The following is a 24887-nucleotide window of genomic DNA, read 5'->3' on the forward strand; positions in this document are numbered from 1 at the left end:
GGAATCTGAGACACGGTACCTAGGCATTGTAATTAGTAGGTCTACGCAGGAGTTGTGGACGGCAAACTACGGGAGGGTTATAGATTGGATCGAAACCAAGGTGCAGAGATGGAAACATCTGCCGCTCTCGCTACTAGGGCGTATAGCAATCGCAAAAATGGTCCTATTACCTAAACTACTATATTTATTCGTAAATATTCCAAAGTTACAAACGACCTCATCAAGAAATTGACACAGTTGAGGCGGCGCGATGGGCATGGCGGGGTATAGCTACAAGGGCAGGAGTAAAAGTATTGTATGCACCATCTATGCCCATAGGGGGCAACCCACTGCTGACTCCATTGACGGACAAAACCACCACCTTGCGGGCAAAGGCACACGAGTTGGTAAAGGGCAGTGATCTATATCCGGATGCTACATTCTTAACATTGCAGCACATGTGCAGGGAGCATACACCTTCGGCTTCAGACACACTACTATATTATCAGATTAGGGCGGCTTGCAAAGCACGGTACGCTGAATACCCCCGGGAACCACAGGTCCTTCGTGCGTTAGAGAATATCTTGTCTAACCCCTCTCCAAAGAAACTGATCACACGCATATACAGCATCACACAAAATACATCTCCCATCGCGTCATATACTTCAAAGGTGGATTAGGAAAGTGATACTGCGATAGCAATTACAGACAAACAGTGGGAATATTGCTGCTCGCAGCTGGAGCATCTATCACCAAATTACAGACTCCGACTAATACACTTCAACTTTCTACATAGGGTGTACAGCACCCCGACACAGCTGTACCGAATGGGCCTATACACAGACACTACATGCTGGAGATGTAGTCACCGAGATACGACATTCATACATTTGGCGTGGACCTGTAAACTGATAGCGCAATTTTGGTTAGACGTAACCAGGCACTTTGGAGATATTACCACTGTTAAGGTTCCACTCACACCTCACACATGGTAGTGTTATTGGGGTATTTTCAGGAAGTCCCAAAAGGATCTCGAAAGCTGGTGTCAATGCTACTTCTGCTGGCTAAACGTCAAGTGGCGATACACTGGAAGAGGTCACGACCACCCGCAGTTGCTGCTTGGCTACATACAGTCACTTATTGTAAGGATCAATTGACCCGATATTGGGAGCTGATGCCCAGCCAGTCCAGGTCAGTATATATTTGGGAGCCATACGTGACATGGTTGGAATTGGGGGGTGTAGATCACAGTACTGACACTGCTGTGTGATATGCATAATTTGGCGGGGGATTAGGTGCGTGAGATGGTAGGAAGGTGAACAATAGGGATATCTCGAATCACCCCTGGACTGGGGATAGTAGTGCAAGTACCAGTTATGAGGGTTGTCCGTCAGGGGTAACCAGATGTGATAAGTGGCACTGGATATGGACAGGATGAACAAGATGCTGGCAGATGGGGGTGGGGGGTGTACAAAGGTATTAGTTTGTTGAAGGTTTTGATATCGGCAAGTTTGAACCAGATGTTACTGTGGTCATTTATTTTAAAGCTGTGGCTTACAAATACTTTTGTACAGATTTATGATTAACTCACATTCGCTGCCGGGCCCCTGGGATGTCGGCGTTCAAGCTGTGTGTTTAATTATAATTTGATGATATTCCACGCTGCCGGCCCCAGGGTTGTAGGCAAGATGAAGCTGTGTACAGCTGACCAAATGCAATAAACTCTTTAAAAAAATTTTTTTTTTTTTAAGTGAGCCTAAACTCAGGAAATTCTTTAAGTAGACACAGATTTTGATGGCCAAACTTTGTGGATGATATTAGGTCCAGACCAGGATGTCAATGGGCAGGTTGCTGCCAAAATGTTCTTGTTCTGATGAAGACCCCATGTAAATCAGTTTAAGGGGTCGAAACGTCAAATGATTGGGTCCCACCCATACCATATACTGTCAGACTGCTCAAACTTGAATGCCTAGATCGTCAAGTTTCCAACTAGTTTTTTATCCTATTAGTCGGGACCCTTGTACATAGTGTAAATATTGCCTATACCCTGTGTGTTGTATATTGCATTTTATTTAAGTCTCCTTTTGATTTATGTTATGAGAATATCTTATAAAGCACAGACCTTTGAGCAACTTGTGTTAACTACATTTACTTTAGACTAAGACATGACAATGTGCATTATTTTTTCATGCACTAGAGAATAACCAAATGACTCCTAGGGGAACATTGTTCTAAGTTTGAGGGGGTCACAAAAGAACTCCCCTCTTTTGCAGAGCACGGCTACGGCACTCTCTACCCAGGCTGTGGTAGACTGACAATAGGGTCTGCGTTAATCTCTAGTCAGGGGTAGGTTAAAAGCAATGCAGATTTCTCACAGTGCCTGTCATTGGCTCATAAAGGTGTTCAGAATACACGTTCATCCAGTCCTTGGCCTCGTTGCAAAGCTCAAAGAGCAATGGTCACATATACCAACTGAACTTGTGTTTCCAAGTGAAAGGGTTTGAAGGATGGGCAGATGGGTGCAGTGTGTGGGGAGACGGTGTAGTAGCAGAGATGCAACAAAGTAGGTGCATGAGGTAGTAAAAAGAGTGTGAAGAGAAAAGATATGAGGTGTAATAATGCAGATGGAGGATTTCAAAATGATGTGGGGAGAAAAGGGCATAATTGTCTAATAGAGTGAGACACTGAAGAAGTGTCATGGTACTTATAGAGCGCACTGTCACCAGACGGTCACCTTGCGGTGTCGCCTATTTGGCTTCCTGGCGCTGATACTCATACCGCTGTGGAACCCCTCCTGGCTTTCCCTGTGAAGTGTCCACTCCTGGGCACCCCCAGGGTGAAGCCAGGCATCCTTAGCGCTGTTGGGGCCGGTGTGGAGGCTAAGCAAGCTATTGCCCAGAGTTGCAGCGTGGGGCCAGTGATTAGAATAGGCACCGAGGCGAGAATTAACAGGTCCGAGGAAATTGAGCCCGAGACCCCGCCGAGGCGGGAATCGAACCCTGGTCCCTGGCCAGAACTCTGCATCAGGGTCTGCCGCTCTAACCATTGAACCACACTCCTCCACCAGAAGTGGTGTGAGGGGAAGAAAAGGAATGATTCAGAGATGTTTTCTTTTTGAGGGCGGAGGAGCATCACCCCACCCGCTGCGAGCCTCGCAGGAAAAATAAAATGGCAATGAAAAGATTTCACTGCCATTTTATTTTTACGATGCAGGCACTGCAGCAGCCAGCCTGGTCCCAGGCCCAGAACCTACGGGGCGTGTCCTCTGTGGCCAATCAGGAGCTGGCTGTACACTCCTAAGTGCTCTAGTCAGTTTGGCCGGCTGTTTTGCACCGGACAAAGTGACATGCGCATTTTGAAGCTCTCCACTCAGACAGCTGGGTAGAGACCAAGCACATGCCTACAGGGCCTTAAGGAGAGTCCAGCCAGCCCACTCCATTCAATCCTGGCAGTGCCCTCACAGCATGAAAGCAGAGCCAGGATTGGTTAAGGGAGTTGGCTGGGCCTTTGCAGGAGGAAAGAAGATGATCAGTTAAGTGAATTCTTTTCTTTTTGGTTTGATGTATTTTGCAGTGGGGAGAGAGCATTATATAGATGCTGGAGCACACTGCTAGTCGCTTACATCCTGAGATCTGCAAGCCAAACGTTTGTATCCTGACAAGGCGGATTCAATGCACAACACAAACTTTATTGTACAGTTAATAAAAACCATTACAAAATTATAAAATACCTGAATTTAAAAGCAGACGATGAACATTAGACTGCAGATAAACGCGTGATAAGTCATAAAAAAAAAGGCTGATTCAGTAAACTGAGAAACCTATGGGAATAGTGGCAGGTGCTATTTTCAGCACCTAGAAGCCACAGAAGTGTTGTTTGAAGCGCTATATACAACAAGTTTTTATTAAATTTCCTGCATGCTGTCACACAGCGGCGGTTGGCCCGCCCCAACACTCCCCATAGCTGCAGCCGCCACTGAGACTTTAAGACCCCTGCCCCTTTCACAGCGCTTAGTAATGTTTAATTCAAAGTCTCACATTTTCAGAATTGAAAGTTTGAATTGTAATTGTTCACAATAAAATCATGGTTGCCTATTTATCTGATACTGTTAACAAGCATTGGCAAAGCAAATAGTTTTGGCTCATTTTAGGTGCATGTTTGGCATGGTGTGGAATGTCTAGATGCAATAACAGAACTTTCCTAAAGAAACATCAAAATACTGAATGTGTGGCACACTGTGAAAAACACAGGATTTTTAAATGACATGTTTTAAATCCCACCCTTAATTGCAAAGGCAACACCTCTTAGAAAGGATAACGAGTTCCGCTTCTTTGGCAACGACCCTTTTAAAAGACCCCATCTTCCTCTTCCCACTTAGAGGCCGGCGTGTCGCCGTGGTTCCTTGGCTACCTCTCATGTTTCTGTTTGTCTCCAGTCTTGCTACTCCTGTCTGTCCAACTTGTTTGTGTCTCAGAATTCACACACAGAAATGTCTTATTTGTTGTCTTATGTCTTCTCTGTTTCAGAACATCTTTGTTGTCATTGGTATTTACTATATGGTTATAGCACATAAGTACAATGACTAAAGCGCAAAAAACACTTGTAAATGTAAATGTAAATGTATGTATACTTGTAAAGCGCACTATCACCTTTCAGGCATCCTGGCGCTGTATACCGCTGTGGAACCCTTCCTGGCTTTCCCTGTGAGATGCCCCCTACTGGGCACCCCCAAGGCGAGGCCAGGCATCCTAGCGCTTTCGGGGCCATTGTGGAGATTAAGCAAGCTATTGCCCAGAGTTGCAGAGTGGGACCCATGATTAGAGTAGGCACCTAGGCGAGAATTATCGAGTCCGTGGACATCGAGCACAAGACTCTTGATCAATCAATCAATCAATCAATCAATGATGAGTGCCACATGCAGAATACTTTCCCAAGCCAAAAGGACAGTACTTCCACAAGCCACTTCAGAATACTTCCACTAGCCACATACAGAATACTTGCACAAGCCGCATACAACTACACACACTGCATACAGAATGACAGCATAAGCCCACGATTTTTACGCCGAACCCTAGTCAAGTTCCAAAGGTACATGCAGAATATCTACACAAATTCATAGGCCGCATGCAAAAGGCCTGCACAAGATAATAAACAAAATACATACTGCCTATAAAGACACACAAGTCACACATTACATTGCCTACACAAGATCTCGTGTTACATGCAGAACGTTTACACAATGTCACATTTCAAAATACATACACAAGCACATCAGTTATGTGCAGAATGACTGCACAGAAGCAACCAGAAGTCCACACAATTGTAAAAGCCCCTCCCATGCTACATGCTCAAAGACCACACAGACAAATACAGAATTTCTATAAAAACACAATAGTCCCACATAGATTGCCCACAGAAATTCCCATGTCACATGCAGAACGTCTACACATGATGACGCGTCACATTCCAAACTAGTCCTCAAGCACATAAGCTACATGTGGTTCCTACACCACAACATGCAGAATTCAGACTGAAGCTCATGCGACAAAAACAAAAGCCCTTCACAAGCTCAGAAGCCACACTTTGATTTCCCACACAAGCAATTCATTTGCAGAATACCCCTGCACACACACAAGATGCATGCAGAATGGCATCACAATATCACAATCTACATGCAAAATCCCTATTCTGGTTCAGAGGCTGCATGCAGAAAGCCAGCACAAGCTCAAAACATATGCAGAATACTACTACAAATGCATAAGCCACATGCAGAATTTCTACATAATCGTACAAAAAACCACACGTTGAACGCCTACACAAGTCACATACTCAAAGCCTATACAAGTAACATGTAGAAAACTCACAGTTTTAGTTGTAGGCAAAGTGTCGGCCGCTCAGTCGGCTGAGTAAGCTCTCTCCCTTCGAGTCCACTCTCCCAGCCCCCAGCCCCCCGGTAGGCTGTAACCCACTGCTGAAACTACACGTTTGGCCACGTGGTTGGCAAGTGTGGACACGGAACGTGTTCCCCTGAGACTCCGATGCCACCAAAGCTCGCGAGAGGCGCGAAATCTCTCAGCCCGGCTGATGCTTCCAGGTTGGCGAAAGGTACCGCTGGAGTGCAGCGTGTAGCGGGAGGCACTATGATTAACAGGGGGAGTGCCTCAGAGAATTCCATTCCTGCTGACCACAGGAAGAAAACTGTCCCACACCATTCCAAGCAGGCAAAAACAAAAAGAGCCAACCTGTGGAGATTGAAAGGCAGGCGGCCGGCGCTGCCACAGATGCCCGAATTGTCGGTACAGGTATCCAGCGGAGCCGGCAAGCGGAGCCCCGTGTGCACGATCAGAACACTGACCAGAGCATTTAGTTGAGCTTTGGCAATGAGGGTCACAGATGCAAGACTGGGGAGGTTCCCGAGACCGGAGTGGCTTTTGAGAATGGCGGGGGGGCCTCTGGTGGAGGAGGTCCGGCGTTAACCCCTGCTCTCCCAATCTTCTCTGACACTGAAACAGCAGGAGAACATTTAGGAACAGCCAGTTATAGTTTGATGCGCCCTCAAGAATCTATGGGGAAAAGGCTAAAAAGTCTAAGGCTGGGGCCTATAAGAGCCAGAGCTGGGCTGACCGAAGAAGCAGTTATGACAACCCTGATGCTCTGAAGGAGACGGACTCTGGGGATGAGTTCTTTCCCCTTTTGGACCCATCTAACTCTTCTGGGGCTGAGAGAACCCCGGTGGTGCAAAGTGTTGGTCAGGCAGAGAGTCATCTCGCAGTGATGGGAGTAATTCAAGTGGTCTATACCTGGAAGACGAGACTACTGGGAACATTGACATCGACCCATGCATGGTGCAGAAAAAGAGGGAGCTGTAGGGGTCAGAGTCTAAAGAAGCTGCAGAGGCACTCACATGGGATTACTCATTTTATTCTGGACTCGGAGGTGATGGGGTGTTAAGACCATGCATACTACTCCAGGCACACTGGAGAGCACTGCGGAAATTTTACTCTCTGTCATCTATGAGAGCATTTTGGCGCAAAGAGATGAGATAAGGATGGAGAGCCAAAGAACCCAAGGGGCATGTCACAAACTACAGAACTCTATTTGCTGAGTTGCTAAGTCACGTCTTGAATTTGCAGAGTGTGTCAGTGAAGCAGGGACTCCAATCTCAATGTTGTAAGATAACATTGTAGCCCAAACATCTCTTACGGATTCGCTAAGGACTCAAAAGAATGATACGCAATGGAAGTTGGTTGATTTGGAGACTCGCCTTAGGAGAAACAACCTCAGAATTCGTGGCACGACTGAGTCCCTGGAAGGGTTGCACCCTCGGAAATTCATTGTAGAATTGTTCCCTGAAGCATTTCCCGAGCTCACATAATAGACTTGGGACCTGGAAGTTCAGAGAGCTCATCGATTCCCCTTCAACCAGTACCATTGCTCAGGACAGACAACATCTAAACCTAGCGCAAATTTAATCTGCCTAATAATTTTCAGGCTCAACAGGCTGTTTATGATCTTGCATGGCCAGACAGGAAAAGGGCTGGGAAGGGGAATGAGTTCTTTGTCAGCCCTGATTTCTGTCATGCGACAGTCGAGAAGCGGTGGCAACTGCGGCAATTAATGCCATTGTTTCAGGGTAAAGGGGCCCAGGTCTTTCTCCTTAACCCAGCAAAATTGACCTTGGCGCAAAACAGTCACCATTTTGCGCCACGGTGGTTGAACGGGGATGCCCCTTTTTTTTTAATAACACGATTCATTTTCTGTCACGGTAAGCGGAGGTTTTGAATATGTGTCCGCATATTGAGACTAATTAGAATTCAATTTAATTTGGGATTTCTCTTAAAGAACGGAGTGAAAGTGTGTGAGGGGTACTAGAATACTTATTGCTGAAAAGGTGAACCCAGTATGTCAGTTTAATGCGTTCTACCACGAAAGTATAACAAATGTTAATCAATTACATGTTTGAATAGGGGCTCTCAGTAATGATTAGATCGTAACATGATGATGTAAAGTTATCTCGGCATACAGTGTTTAAAATGATGTATTTGTTTACAATTGTAGATGTCCCTTACAAAGGGAGGTTTCCTCCCGAAATGCATTGGACCATTGTAATAAATCGTGACACGGAATTACCCCATGCTTCTGAGTGCTTTTTAGAATGCGGAAACAACAGATTGAATAAAATGAATTGAACTTAAGAAAAAGTATGGGTTAAACGTAAGGAGGAAAATTTAAAAGAAATGAAGAATGAAACAAACTTGATTCATTGGATTTAATCCAGAACCTGGCTGTGCGACTCTTGTGTATCCGAAATTGGGTCCACCGTACTTGTAGATAGTGTTTACAAGAGACTCATAATCCGTGGAAAAGATGCAGGGTGATGACGGAACTGGGGTATACAGTATTAGCCAGTACGCTACAGGGCACCACAACCCGAGGGGTGGCTATTTAGACAAAGTCAAATATACGCGTAGGCAGTAGGACCCTGGCAGATAAATATGGGCGCTGGGTGATTGCGGAATGTGCCGCTGGCTCTACTAAATTTATCATGTGCTCAGTTTCCCAATCAAACATGGATGAGGCACAGATCTTGGATTTCCTCAATATAGAACTTAGGACCAGGCATACACCTTCGGTCTTTTGTGGTGACCTCAATATACACTTAGATGGCCCAGAGTTACAATCAGGTAATAGCCGGTGCAAGGGGAGGAAACCTCAGGTGTTTAGGGCACTGCAGAGGCTTTTATCTGATCACAGTTTAGTTGATGTTTGGAATACAATGAAATACCCTGACCCTGGGTTTACATATTTCTCCCACCCACATAATAAGTGGGTCAGACAAGATTATTTGTTTATATCTAGGACAACGGCAGTGGAGGTTAAAATCCAGATTCATCCCATACTTTGGTCCAATCATAGTCCTTTACTGATTGATATTCCGGTCCAGGGCTTCTCTCGTCCCCGAAGATCCTTCTCCTTTGGTATTCATAAACAGAGACAGCATAATCTTCTGATACGTGGCAATCTCAGAAGGACTGTATGCAATCCTGTACAATGTTAGCATGACAATGTGTCAACTAATGCCACACAAACTGAGGTGGCCGCTGTAGGGCTAGGATCAATTCATAATGGACTATAGAGTTTGCCTGCAAATATCAAGTATATAGCAGGGAATGCTATGAATTTGGTGAGGCTACCGGAAGGTGCTTGGCAAACGGGTCAGGTGTAAGGAGGTTGAGCGAGGGATAGCCACTTTGGAAGGTGGGACAGGGAGATTGGTTCAGACACCAACCGAGATTCTTACACTACCTAGGGCTTTTTATCAGGCTCTATATGCAGAGGGTTGTAGAGCTGGGAGTTTTGTGTCCAATGTACTGTCGCAAGACTTGTTCAGTAAGACTCTTAGTCGTGAGGACTCCGAGTAATTAGATATTCTTATTACACTGGAAGAGTTGGAAGAAGCTATTAATTCATTAGTGACAGGCTAGGCATCTGGTCCCAATAAATTACCCTAGAATTGTATAAAGTTTTCTTTCAAGAATTGAAAACAGATATGTTGTTTACTTCTCAGGAGGTTTAGAAGGTGCGGGCACTTTCGTCCTGCGATTCAGCTAATATTGTTATTTTTAAAAAGAAACAAAGCACCTATATTGCCGGGGTCATATAGACCTATCTCTTTGCTGAATTGTGATGATAAAATCTATGCAAACATTTGGCTATGCTTCTAGCAAGGGTAATTATCCCTTTGGCCTTGATCCATCAGTGGTTTTATTCCGGGAAGAGGCACGGTCAATAATATCAGCAGTGTGGTAACCTTATTTGACCTGGCCAATGTGCGCCAGGATCCATTGGAAATTGTATTACGTCATGCTAAAAAGGCATTTGACTGTGTCTCCTGGGAGTTTTCATGGATGGTGCTCCGACGGTTAGGCTTTGGACAGGGCTTTATTAATTCGGTAAGAGCCATGTATAGGTCACCTACAGCCTGAATGAGTGATGAGTTTAGAATTTGAGCCAGTTGCCTGAATGAGTGATGGGTTTAGAATTTGAGCCAGTTGTTATTTCCAGAGGGACAAGATAGGGATGCCCGTGCTCTCCCTTATTGTTTGCTGTGTACGTAGCAGCACTACACGTAGCTTCACGTAGTATACTTTGAACTACACGTAGTGCACGTAGTACTGCGTAGCGTAGCTGATAGCACTGTGTACTTGTCTGCACTGTGAAATAATTGTAAATGGCATCCTGCACTGTGCAGTTATGATAAATTAAGTATCTCTATCTTTATATGCTAAAGAGCATATAGTACTTTCACAAAAGTGAAAGTTAAAAATTAGCAAGCAGTGAGAGAGGTGATGATTTTGGAATCCTCTCTAACCTAGGGAGAGTTCCAAGCAGATGCCTTGAAAACAAAAAGCGCATCTTATTGAACGATTCGGTGGTGGTCCCGTCCTCTTAGGACCACCCCAAGCACAGTTATTGGCAAAAAAACAATCCCAACCAAAGGCCCTGCAAAGCATTATGGGATGAGATTAGCAGTGGACAGTAAATATTATATAGTATCCAATATCAAAATAATTCTACAAAGAGCTGCAGTTCAACTGGTGGTTACTAGATGTCCCTCACGAATCAAATGCAAATGCTTGATGAAAGGGTTTCAATGGTTTTGTATTTGACTCGTGAGGGACATCTAGTAATGGCTAGTGGAACTGCAGCTTGATGTAAGAATAATTTCAATGCTTTGCATTTGACTTGTGAGGGACAACTAGTAACAACTAGTTGAACTGTAGCTCTTTGTAGAATTATTTTGATATCGGATACTATAATATTCACTGCCCACTGCTAATCTCGTCCCATAATGCTTTGCAGGGCCTTTGGTTGGGATTGTTTTTTTGCCAATAACTGAGCTTGGGGTGGTTCTAAGAGGATGGGACCACCACCGAAGTTCAACAAGATGTGCTTTTTGTTGATGCTCTTTATGTTCAAGGAATCTGCTTGGTCCTCCCCCTAGGTTGGGGGGACCCCAAAATCATCACCTCTCTCATTGCCTAATGTTTTCATTGAAAAAGTTCATTTTTGTGAAATGGTTATATGCTTTCAAGCATGAAAAATTGTTTTATCAAAGTATCTTAGGATGTTGTTGATTTAGCTGCTACGTTACATGGTTAAGCACAGTTTTTGTACTATGCTACGTGCAATTTGCGGAGTGCAAATTAGTACAAACTTTGCATGCTCCATTAGTGTTAGTAGTTTTCACAAAGGCCTCTCGGCGCCCAATGGGATTTAACCTGTTTACCGCGGCGAACATTTTGCCGCGGTGCGGGCGTTCTATTAGGTGGGTGGGGCTGCTTCGGCCAACGGTCATGCGCAGCACCAGGGAGCGAGTGAGCACGGAAGGGGTTAAACCCCCTCGGGCTCCGAGATGCCTTTGTTTTATTTGTTAGAACATTCTGCCCTCTAGTGGCAGAATGATATAATAGCCTTATAGCCCTTCTTAGCTGGGCTATACAGGCTATTAAAGTCCTGCTCCCTTTAACGCTGGAGCGGGCCTTTAATAGCCGGTATAGCCTGCTATAATATACAACCCAAGGTGCTTTAAGGTCATTAGAGCTTAGCAGAGCTCACCTTCAGAATTTGAAGTCGATATGCGGTAAGATGATCTGAGGCCAGAAGAAACCTCGTAGAGCAATGAAATTCATGATGTTACCCAGAAACCGGGGAGGATGGGCAGTCCCAAATTTTGCATTTTACTAATATACATAATTTTTGCAGAATATGCAGATTTTATTAACTGGCAAAGGGATTAGCGATGTGGCAGAGGCTCCTTCTATTTATCAAATGTTGTTTGCAGGCAGAGAGGTGTTTGTTCAGGATGGTTGAACCAAGCTACTAAAAGAAGACCCATTTTAAGGTTCTCCGGACAGCTTTTAAAGTCTGAAAACAGGTCTGCAGAAGTCTTAAGATTTAGAGAATATGTTATTATACACCTACCTCTGCATCATTGTTATTACTCTTTATTTTCTGGGATACTACGAAGACGTAAGGGGATTTCGATTGTAGGTGATTTCCTTGATAAAGATTATATTTATCCCCGTCCTTTGAGATGTGGAGAGCAAGATTGTATGCCGTTTTTAATCTTGAGTAGAACATTGGAATGTTGGTAGCTCCCTTCAAAACAATGGAGTGCTCCGGGCTTATAATGGCTGGTATAAACCCAGAGCGCCAACATTCCAATGTTTCTTTGTTCACAGCTCTGGCTGTGAACAAAGGCTTCATGGAGCCTGAGGGGATTTCAATCCCCTAGCGTTCCCTGAAACTGTTGTTTGATTTGTTAGAACATTCTGCCCTCTAGTGGCAGAATGTTCTAATAGCCTTATAGCCCTTCGTAGCAGGACTATACCGGCTATTAAAGTCCCACAGCCTTGTTAAAGTCCCTCGCCTTCGGCTCGGGCCTTTAACGCTGCAGTGGGTCTTTAATAGCCGCATAGCCCGCTACGGCGGGCTATTAGGCTATAGTACAGCTTATATTCTCTTAAAGGACCTCAGAGATTGAAATTAGGATCAAGGATTTGGGGGGCAATGCTACATCATATGAATGCTGAATGAAATTTGATTTTAATACCTTTCAAGTTTTTATCCTCTAGGGGTGACGATCATTTAATCCGTGTAGTGTTATCTGTGAGTCTATATGAATTCTCTGATGTGTGGCATTTTCTGATTATGTTTTCTGTGCTCCAACTGGAATGTTTCTTTATCTGATTGTGTTATTTAATGGCAATAAAATAAATTAAAAGAAAAAAGAAAACTCACATATAGGCTCTCAAGCCACATGCAGAATTCTTATGTAAGTTCACAGATGTCTACATAAGCTTGCAGGCCTCATGTGGAATGCATACAGAAGCTAAAAAGCCACATGTAAATTCCCTGTACAGACCACATGCAGAGTAATTAAACAAGCATAAAAATCAAATTCCGAATGCTGACAAAATTCACATTAAAAATATATACATGGCACAGACCAGCAGACTAAAATAAATAACCAAATAATTATTTCGTAGGAAGCAGGGGTGGGGCATCGTGCCGAGAAGTACCTCAGAGGCACTTTTGACCCTCTTAACCACCCCCCACAATACCCCCAAGAAAAAGATACTAAGAAAGCTTGCGGAGGCTGTTGCCAATGTCCTGGGGGTTTTCACACTCCTTAAAGGGCATCAGGTTTTAAAAGCCTCCAAACCCCACATGGAAATCCACTCGTTGCTGTAGTTTCCAGCATGCTTTCCCTGCCACAGTGTGATATCTGCTTCTCACCGGGTGACAATGTGAAGGGAGCCGACATTGTGTGACCTACGGCGGCCCAATGTGAGTTGGCAGATCTGAAGCCACCTATAAAATGCCTAAACAGGTTAATGAGTCTGCGATTAAGTCCCTTAACGTTGCAGTGAAATGCTGTCCTCACAGCTCCCCTCACCGGAGAAGGCGAGCACCAGACGACACAGGACTGCGAAACTAGGAGCAGCACCAAAAAGAGGAGCATTCACTGAGACAAGAGAAAAAGAGTGATGGAGGCTGCAGAGAAGGTGTTGCGGCCAAGGAGGACACACCAAGGAGTGAGAAGATGAACGAATGGAGCCAGGATGGTGTAGAAGACTGGTGGATGGTTCTCTGCTTCCTCTTGGGGCAGGAGCAGGGCTCGAGTCAAGGTACCACGCGGATGGACGCCGTCCCCCCACTTATTTTACCAGGAGCTCGATACAGTCTAATGTGCGTGCTTGTTCACGGTCGTAGTGAAACCTCCTTTGATCTGTAAAATACAGTACACAAGAAGTGTCTCAGCTGTATGTCACGCGCTGGCTTCGCTGATGCAATCGTATCTAAGGGGTGAGCGAGGGGAGGCAATACGTCTGATGGTGCAAGCCACCTTTCGTGACGTCACTTCCTGTCGTGACGTCAGCTTCCCCCCCACTTCGTTTTTAGGACTTGTGCCCTGGGCAGGAGGACACCAGCTAGGCTCAATGTGGCCCGAAGACAGGTCGCACCAGCGAGGGGCAAGTTTACTTCCGACACCGAGGGAACATCTACCTAGCCTTTGAGGACACCAGACAGAAGGAAAATAAATGAACAATTGATAACGGAAACTTCAAAATACTGAACTTTCTTTTTTTGCTTATTTCTTTTAAATAAAGCAGAAAAAAATCTAAATATCGAATAAACTTTGGAAATCATTAAAAAAGTGATATAAAGTTTTCTTTCCTTTCACAAGTGGTGTTAAAAGTGGGCCTTATAGAACACCATTGTGGAGGCAAACATTCAATGGTTATCAGACAGAAACATCTCTAACACACCTTAGGACAGTATGTTAAAAATGTGCAACAAGAGAGAGAGGAGGATACGGGTGATGAAGGCTCAAACAGACAAACTGACTCAGGGTTCAGTCACCCAGGACAACTCAACAGTGCGGTTAGCTGACCAAGGTCCTGATTACGTGTTTAGGTTCTATGTATCACACTGGTAAATAACAATACCACGGGGTATGTTATTTATCGGGTAAAACAGATAACTATTACGAGTTGGTGCGGAATTATATGTGGATTTTGGCTTGGAAGACACCAAAATCTGCATGATAAGGTACATTCTGTATGCTTTTCCCCTGTTACGTTTCAGCAGGTTTGACCTGCCGAAATGTAACAAAGGTTGAGGTATCTAACACATCCGATAACTATCGGATGCGTTACCAACTCATAATTCCAACCTGTGCGTAAACAGGGGTTTATACAGGGGTAATATAATGACCAACAGGTAATCAGGGCCATAGAAGCAAATTCAAGAATACATCAGAGTATACCGGAAGCTGTACCTGAGTCGCTCAAGAGAACACTGTTGTGTGATTAGCTGGCATAGTAGCAATGGCAAGAGTGCCTCCAAATGTGCTGGCAGCTGTACATTAGATGTAATTTGAAGGGGACTGTACTAACTTTGAAAATGTGTTTCAAAAAGCAGCTTGGCCTTGTGAGCTGTGCACCACATACATTGATCCATTTTTATCTGGAATTTCACAAACAGCATATCAAGCTTTTAATTCCTTGGCGACAACACCCTTTGTTGATTTAAAGAAAGCCACTCTTGGGAAGAAAGTACAAGTTACTTACCTTCCGTAACACTGTAGATTTTTCACCATTTGAATATTTCAAAGGCATCAGACTGGATCCAGAAACCTTTCAGCAGTAGCTGAGCAGCTCCACACTGGTACTGTGCCGCTCCACAAAGGATGTGCAGAGCCTTTGTGTGTGCCACTCTCACGCCCCATCAGTTGCTTTCGAGACAGTCTGAGCCCCCACATGCAGAGCCCCAAAAGCAAATTGGTGTGACCGGTGTGCAGATTCCTAGAATTTGATTCTTATTATTAGAGTGAGCTCAACCACAGAATGTGGAGGATGGAAGATTCAGTGAGGAATCTGTGGCTAGATACAATCTCTAGCAGAAAGAGCATTAGCCAAGGTAATTTGTTCTTCTGATAGCGATTTCTAGACTCAGATTTCTCGCCTTCTGAGCAGATACCAAACCAGTACCTGGTTGGAGGAGGATCTGTGGATGCACTCAAACCAGAAAGCTCCGAAGGACCGAGTGGGCAAAATGGCCCTTTCGGCCAACCTTATTATCCTGTGGTAAATAAATAATTAATTACCGGTACTATTTTTCTATGCATTAACTAAAAACACATAGCTCAATAAATAAGAGGCAGGATCCGTGGTATCTGAGTCGAATAGGCTTTAATCAGATGGCTCGAGCCAATGGACCATCGGGTTCCATCACCTGCAAAGGTTCAGGAAGGGACAGACACAAGGAAAGGGGAATGGCAGCTGCAGCATCTCATTAACATCATACAGTATATATAGTAAAACAGTACAATTGCATTGCATACAGTAGGCGTAACAAGTGACAAACGAAAGATAAGAACATATGGGCGTGCAAAAGAAGGCGTGCACAGAGCGTGCACGAAGACATGTGATGTAAACGTCACAGAAGTGTCATAAATGGGTGGATACATGGAGGGGGCTACCTGGGCAGCTGGAACCTTTAACCTACTGGTGCGCGCAAACGGGCCATGACGTGTAACTGGGGAGAGCTGGGGGCTCTGACTTCTGGTGCTAGAAGAGGAGACTAAAGTCTGGGATGTCAGGACGACATGTACCTATAGCATACCTGATATCTTGTGTTTGGAGAACATGTTGCTTGAATCTAAAAGTCATCAGGGCAAAGGCTACTTGTCACTAAGGCTGGTGCATGCATATATTGCTTAATGTATTGCGTGTGCTATGAATCTTCTATGGATACTAATTCAGTAATTCTCTTGCATGGAGACAGAGAGACTAGACTATAGCTGAAAATGTTTATGCGGTTCGTTAGCTTAGGAATGTGAAGCCGGGGAGCTGAACTGATAACTAGGGCATAACATATTCTTGGCAGACAGGCAGGCAGGCCAGGCTGGGCACCGTGCTGCTTGGCAGGAAGTAAGTGAAGGGTCAGGGATGCGGGAGGGGCTGCATCGCTCCTCGGAGTGGTTTCAGGAGACTTGAGACTCGAATCTGGTGTCCGGGCCCTTTGAGGCCTAGAAACGGGGACAACTCGATGATTTAACGTGCACAATGTAAGGACGTTGGCAACATAGGCCTAAAACTCGTTGCTTTCGCGAGGATTGGATAACTGGCATACTAACGTTGGACACAACTATAATTGCGTCTTTATTCGGTCAAGGGGGTAAATATGCATAGCGATCATGCACATATAGCATATAATGGGGAACACGTAGGGACACATGACAGGGCAAAATTCAATTTTCCTCATTCCCTCCTTGTTCCCTACTTGTTCCTTCAGGAAACATCAATATTCATGATACCATCTATCTGTTCATACAGCATCATTTGCTCGTCTCGAATCTTCTTGGAATGGGACTTAGGACTTGGAATACAAGAGGTAGCGCACAAGCCGCAAATCGCAGGGCCACATTGTAAACATAGACAACAACTGAATATGATCATTACTACTATTCCTAGGAATGATAGTACTTTCCATCCCCAAGCAGATATTATACTCCAGAGCCAACCGGACCATGTCCAGGTGCCTGGATTCTGGTGCAACTGATGGGCTATCTTATGAAGTCTGGTTATAGCTGAATATACAGACGGTGCGTTATTAGGAATGAAAATGCAACAACTAGATCCGATGACTCTACAAGCTCCGCCCCTATCGGCCAGTATGACGTCAAGAACAAGGCGGTTCTGAAGAACGACAAATCTCATAGCAGATTGCTCTTCTGTTAAGTTACCTAGAGCGGAAGTAGTCTCATTCACTACTGCTTCAAGGGTTCTGGTTAACCTACGTATTAGCTTACTATTCTGGATAGGTCCTATGAAGAAAAAGAAACCTTTATTGAAGTCTGTATACTGTTCTAAAGCAGTTTCAGTTTGATCGACAATTGGGGACTCGATCTCCCTTCTATGTCTGATGTGTATTAGATGTGTATTTCTGTGATAATCGGATGGGGCTAGAAAAACTGGTGGCAGTAGGAAGGCAATGTAACATGTTCCATCCCAATCTAGGGGCAGACGTACATATGCGGTCTGACCACATACAAAATACGAATGACGTGAGGCTTTGAAATTAGATTTCCCACTGTCACTGTACTTGACCACAGTAGTACAATCACTATGTCCTAGATGTACTGAACCATTCTTTCGGACACATAATTCGCCTTTTACTGGTAGAACTGTAATAGCAGGCAAGTCTGGAGTAGTCTCGGACTGAACATTCAAAACCATGAAATTGGAGGAGAACTTACCTAGATCATATACTTCATTTTCTAGATCTAACCCTGTTCTATGGGAAAGACCTTCCTTGTCTGGGAAACATGTTCTATTCAGAAGGGACTTATCGTCTAGGGATGATGTTATCGTAAACCATGCTCCACACGAACCATTGTGTGAAAACGGATAGGGAAAGAGTGGCAGAACTCCCTTCGGTGTCTGGAAAGGGGGGAGTCGACCACACACCCAACAATTAGTGGCATTGCTAGTCTGGTGTGAACAGTGTAACATTCGGATAAAAGTATTGTTGCGCATGGCAAGTCGATAGGATAACTCGTGAGGAGGTAGTTCACTAAAAGTGTGCTCTACTGTATTATTAGAGGAAAGATGTACATGTGAATCAAGAGGAGGAAAAAATACATGTAAAACGTAACTTATACATGTGATCGTAAGACTCAGAAATAACATAAACAATAAAGTAACGATACATCTGCTGCGCAGATTTTTACAATAACGTATTTTCTTGGAGTTTCGTCTAACTCTCTCACTATGGGGGTCTATCTCATACATGTCAGGAACCTGTCTAACCGCTTCACCCGAGAGGGACTTAAACAATTAAACTGTCTGACTTGCTAGACCTTAACTTGATTTTATACTCCTGCTGCAGAGTTTTCTCTAACAGGGGAAGTTTAGAGTCAGTATCGGGGCAGTCCTTGAAAAAAGTCTTTGGACGGAGTCCATGAAAACGCTTGATGTGGCTGGAGTGAAGCCACCCTTTTCTTCCTTCTAGCTTTACGGCGGTCCTTGTGGTCATCAGAACAAGTTTTGGCTCTTTCCAGCGGGGCTCCAGCGGACTTGAACGATCAAAGTTCCTCACTAGAACGAGGTCGCCTGGAATGACCTCGTGCGGTTTCACTTGGGTGTTGTCTGGAAAGGCAGCCGCGACCTGTGAACGACAAGAGAGTAGTGCAGACATCAAGGAAGCTAGGTAATCTGTCAGCATATTACTGTCAACATCAGTAATTTTACGTGGCATAGGTGTACCCCACATATTCGGGGGACGACCGAATACAACCTCGAAAGGTGACAGACCTGAACGGGAGTGAGCAACCATTCTCATGTAAAAAAGGGCGACTGGCAGAGCTACCATCCAATCTACGCCTTTCTCTGCGCAAACTTTTGCAATGCGGATTTTCAGAGTCTGATTATGTCTCTCGACGAGGCCAGCTGCCTCGGGATGTCGTACGCAGTGGAACTTCCAATGGTACCCTAACAGAAGAGATATTTGTTTCATGAGTTCGGATGAGAATGGCTGGCCGTTGTCTGAATACACGACCCTGGGCAAACCATAGCGTGGGAAAAACTCACGAACCAACTGCCTGGCAGTGGTCGTGGCAGTGTAATCTGGAACTGGATATGCTTCTGTCCATCTGGACAAAGCGCATACAACTACGAGGACATACTTGAAACCTCGACATCGATCCATCTGAATATAATCCATCTGGAGGACTTCAAAAGGGTGGTCAGGAGAATGGAATCCACCTTGTTCCACCGGAACACCTTTACCTGGATTGAACTGACAACAGATCATGCAGGTACGCACTTTCTGCTTGGCTGCTGCTCGTAAATGCTTGTTAAACCAAAGGTTCTGGATGTTGTCTAACATGGCTTTTTCTCCTAAGTGTGCTGGACTGTGTGCTGTATTAATAATGACTTGAACCATAGAGTCGGGGAGAAACCATGTGGCTTTTCCCTTCGTCGACCATCCCTGATCTGTCTGGACCCCTCCTTGTTCAGACCATTTCTTGATTTCGTCTGGGGTAGCATGTGACTGTATGTCTAGTACGTCTTGTGTAGGGTCCTTCACTGTCATACAAGTCGTCTGGACTGGAACGTCTGTCTTTGTCTTGTCAGCTGGAATGACTGGAGTCTGAGCTGTAAGCTTGGCTGTTCGATCTGCTAGATCGTTACCTTGGGAAATGGTGTCAGTGGCTTTCGTATGTGCTTTACACTTCATGATGGCAATGGCTTTCGGTAAATGTATTGCTTCTAACAGAGCTTGAATGAGGGGGCCATGCTGAATCTTGGCTCCATGAGAGGTCATGAAACCTCTTTCTTGCCAGAGTACTCCAAAGTCGTGAACGACTCCGAATGCATAACGTGAATCTGTATATATGTTTACTTTCAGGTTCTTGGCTTGTATGCAGGCTTGGGTCAGAGCGATGAGCTCTGCTGCTTGAGCAGACAGGGTGTCAATACGATGTGTTTCTATAACTTCAGTTTCAGTAGTCACTGCATACGCGGCTACTAACTCTCCTGTACTTGTTCTCATACATGAACCATCCACATAAAGTGTCAGGTCGGGATCAGGTAATGCAATGTCCGTCAAGTCTTGTCTTGGCTTTGTCATGGTGTTGATAACTTCCACACAGTCATGTGTGGCAGGATTTGATGTATTCGAGGGTAACAGTGTAGCAGGATTTAAAATGTTGCAGAGTCTGATGTCTATATGTGGCTGAAACAGTGTCAGTTCATATCCCGTTAAACGTGCAATTGTCAGGTGCTGAGTCTGTGTTCGGTTTAAAAGAATTTCCACGGAGTGTGGAACTTGTACTGTCAGGGAGTGTCCTAACACTATGGAATCACTTTGTCTGATAGCTAGAGCTGTGGCTGCAACTGACTTGAGGCACGCAGGCAAAGCCTGGGCTACTGGATCTAATGTGCTAGAAAAATAAGCACAAGGCTTGTGTTGTCCTGCTTGATCTTGCGTGAGAACAGATAATGCTGTACCATCACGTTCAGTAACAAAAAGTGTAAAAGGCTTACTGTAGTTTGGTGTCGCTAACACAGGCGCATTACATAAAGCTTTCTTTAACTCATTGAAAACAAGTGTATGTTCCTGGGTCCAAGGGAGGACAGTCGATGTGGCTGCCTCCTGTGTCGTTAACTGTATCAGTGGTTTGGCTAGATATGCGTACTGAGGAATCCATTGTCTGCAGTAAGAAGTGAGGCCGATGAAAGCTCGTACCTCCTTCTGTGTCTTGGGCTGTGGAAGATGTGCTATTAACTGGATACGGTCTGGTGTCAATTGTCTACCCCTCTTGGACAGTAAGTGTCCAAGGTATACCACTTGCTGGACACAGAATTGCAGTTTGGAAGGGGACACCTTGTGCCCCATGTCTGCCAGGAAATACAAGACTGTCAGTGACGCACGTTCGCAGTCACGTTCTGTAAGGGCTGGGATCAATAGATCATCGACATACTGGAGCAGGGCAGTGTCAGTTGGCATGTGAATACTGTCTAGTTGTCGTTTAAGTGCTTGACTGTAAATACTAGGACTTTCTGTGAAACCTTGAGGTGCTCGTGTGAATTTATAGCTACGTCCATTTAAACAGAATCCGAAAAGGAACTGGCTGTCTGGATGAATGGGAACACTAAAGAATGCGTTCTTGGGATCAATAACAGTAAAGAACGTAGCTTCAGAATCAATGGCAGTCAATAGGGAAGAGATATCTGGAACCACTGGGTACTGGGGTATGATACATTTATTAAGTTCTCGAAGGTCAATCACTAATCGATAAACTGGAGGTGCGTTTGGATCAGTACGTTTAAGAATCGGAATGATAGGAGAATTACATACATTGGAGTCAGTTTCCACAACTACTCCTTGAGCGATGAGTTCGTCAATTATTTTCGATAAGGCTGCTACAGCCTCAGGGGGTAACTTGTACTGTCGGATTTGTGGTAATACAACACCTGGTTTCAGAGTAACACGATATGGTGTAATGTGCATACAACCTACATCAGTTGGACCTTGCGCCCATAAATGCTGTGGTACATTCAATAATCTTGGATCAAAATCACGTAACACATAATGACCTTTAAAATCACATAAAAACAATCTCACTCCTTCCGGAGAGCAGCATATTACCGCTCCTAATTCTTTCAATGTTTTAATACCCAGTAAATTTTCAGGACAGGATTTCGTAAGCAACAAATCTGTAGTTCGGGACAATGGACCAACTTCTAGGGAAACTGGTTTCGATATTTCATTAACAATAGGCTTTCCTGAAAATCCCAGGGAAACATTTCTTGAGCCTGAGAGTGGAGCCCCTGGAACCTCGTCATGACTGATGGTAGTCCTACTTGCCCCTGTATCAATCAGAAACTTTCTGTCTTTCCCTAATACTTGACTGTGTACATAGGGACCCTCTTGATCTACAGGAATCTCGATGAGAGGCAAGCCAACTTCCCTCTCTAGGCTATTTCATGAATACTGCTGATATTCTGGATAATCTGACTGTGCGTACTGGTACATCTGTTGTGTAACGTGTTGTGTGGCAGCTATAGGCTGCGGTACTGTAACTGTCTGTTGTGCGTTCTGCGGTGGTTGCGTATTTTGCGGAACATGTTCTTGTCTAGGAGGACGCGGTCTCTCTTTCGTCTTACCTGTAGCTATGTTATGTTTCAGAACTGCACATTCGTTTATGTAATGACCTGGCTGTTTACAGTAATTGCATGTCCCTTTAACGGGAGCTGCAGAATGACTAGTTTGACTCGTACCCCTCTTCTGACTATCTGCTGGAACAGACTGTGCAACTAGTACTTTCATTTTCGTGTCTTTCATACGTCTTCTTTCGTGTTCTTGCTCTTCCCTGATTCTGTTCTGGTGATACTGTAACATCTGGAGCATTTGGGACGGGGTATTAGCTTGCCATGTACTCTCGACTTTCAATACTCGATTTTTAACTTGTGGCAAAGAATTTTCAACTAGTTTAGTAACAAAAAGATGTGGATACGACTCACTACTTGTTTTCAAACCGCTATTAATAATGAAACATTTCTCAAATCTGGAATAGAAATCACTAGTGTCTTCGTCCTGTTTCTGTTTACAGGCTGAGATGGCGTCCCAGTCTTCCTTTTTCGTGGCTAGTAATCTTGGCAAGACTTGTATTAACAGCTCGGGCAACTCTTTGGCTTTATCCCCAAGACCAGTACCTGGGACTCGTGTGTTATCTTCGGTTTCTAACGCGGTCCAGTCAATCTTTTTCTCTCCCACCTCCCATTCTTTTTCTTTAAGTTTTTCATATATGCCCGCAGGCAACAGGACCTTTAACATTTTGATGATATCAGGATACGTGTATTCTCCCATACGGAGCATGTCTTTTAATTCACGGTGGAACCCTGCTGGATCTTTATCGTGACAGGGCACTAACTTTTTCATTTCTAGTAGCTCTATTTTCGTTATAGGGGTGTAAACAAATACTCGTTCGAGCTCACCCCCCGTTCCCTTAACAGGATGCACTTCTCGCAACGGATTCTGTCTATCTATGTAGAATGGGGGTGAAACAGAAACAAAATGCGGAGTCAGGAACGTTCTGTATTTGTGGCGCTGTTCTAGAATGACGTTAATTAAATCGGTACCTAGACCTCTCCATCTGTTTAGGAGTAACTCGTTCAGTACATTATATAAGGGACCTGGATCAGAATGCTGACTCTCGTACAGTGTAATGAGGTGCTGGATCATGTACATACCCACCAGTCGCTGCTCGGCTGGCGGTAGTTTCAGAAACATTTGAGCCACTACTTCGTCTGGAAACGTGGTAGAATCACTAGTCCATCGGACTGCTGATCGGGCGAGTTCTTGTTCATGCATGGAACTAAGTTTACTGAAACCAATTCGTAATTTCAGAACTTTATCGGTAGCCTGAAACAATTGTTCAAGAGAACACTGTTCCGGCACGGGAGGAGGAAAAGCTTTCTTGTAGTCTAGGCGTGTGTGTCGATCAGAAGGTCTCGTCCTACCTACATACGCTATTCTGGTGGGATTCTCGTTGTCTACCTCTTCGTCTGAAGAGTCATTCTCTTTCTCTGCTATTATTCTTGCTTTCTCCCTCTCGTGTATGCCTATAATTTCTTTACGAATCTTCCTATACATGGTTTCTATACTATTCTGTGTTCTGTGTTATCCTTCTGCTATATTGTCACTCCATCTGGTCAGGACTCTCATCTCTTCTGGATTTTATCAGGATGATCCTGTTCTCTTATTAAACAATTTATTAAAAATTGCAAAATCATGCCTTGAATCTCAACTTTTCTGTGTACCATAGCTTCATGAATACTTTCTGGTTTCTCCCCTGTTCGGATGAAATGATATATTCTGTCTAGATGTTCTTTCATATTTGATATGGTAACCAAGAAGCTTGCAACTCGTCGTAAGCGTATGGAATATATTATCATACTATCTTCACCTGGTACTGGATCATATCTACAATCAGATCCGCACTCATTGAAATACTTTCTGAGGGCTTCGTACGTAGTCACTTTCGGGGTACGTTGTAACGCTGCATCTCTCAGCGTCAGTCGCTTTGTTTGAGGCGGGGTGATAGGAGTACCTCCCCCTGCTCCTCCTGAACTGGAATCGTCAATTAATACTGAATGTGCGGCTACTGGTAACGTGACTGGCAAAGTAGGGGTACGTAATGTGGGTTGGTCCTGGGATACTGGCACATTAACAGGACCAACGACTGGAGGCACAGTAATTACATTATTAACAGGAGGTGGAAGTTGAACTGGCGGAGGATTCGTATTAGCATATTCTGGGACAGTGTCGTCCAAATAGGAAAAAAGGAAAATTTCAGCCGCGGTCGGTTTATGACGTAGCTTAATCGGGACCAAGGGTGGCGGTAAATTACAGGGTGTTTCCGGGGTCGCTTTAGGCAGACCCTCGGCGAGAAGGGGATACATACCTTTAATAAGAGCATTCCTCTGTCTGTCTGACTGTTCTGCTCTAACTCGTTCACCTTCTTCTAGTAATTCCCTTTCTTGGGCTTTTTCGGAGGATTCCCTAATAAATTCTGCTTTTCTGAATTCTTTCTCTGTTCTTTTATGCGATTCTTTACGCCATAATTCTATGGCGTCCTTCTGGGATTGTCTGGCTTTCTTTTTCCATATTTCCTCCTCTACTCTCATGATGCACTCGGCATCCCACGTTCCTGAAACAGGCCATCTATATTTCTCTTCAAGATGTTTGGTGTAGTCCACCCATAAATCTAGATACAGTATGGCATCTAAGCCATGCTTATGATACATGAAATGTCCAGGACTGTCCCT

The sequence above is a fragment of the Lissotriton helveticus genome, chromosome 12 (genome assembly GCF_964261635.1).
Source record: "Lissotriton helveticus chromosome 12, aLisHel1.1, whole genome shotgun sequence".
NCBI lineage: Eukaryota > Metazoa > Chordata > Amphibia > Caudata > Salamandridae > Lissotriton > Lissotriton helveticus.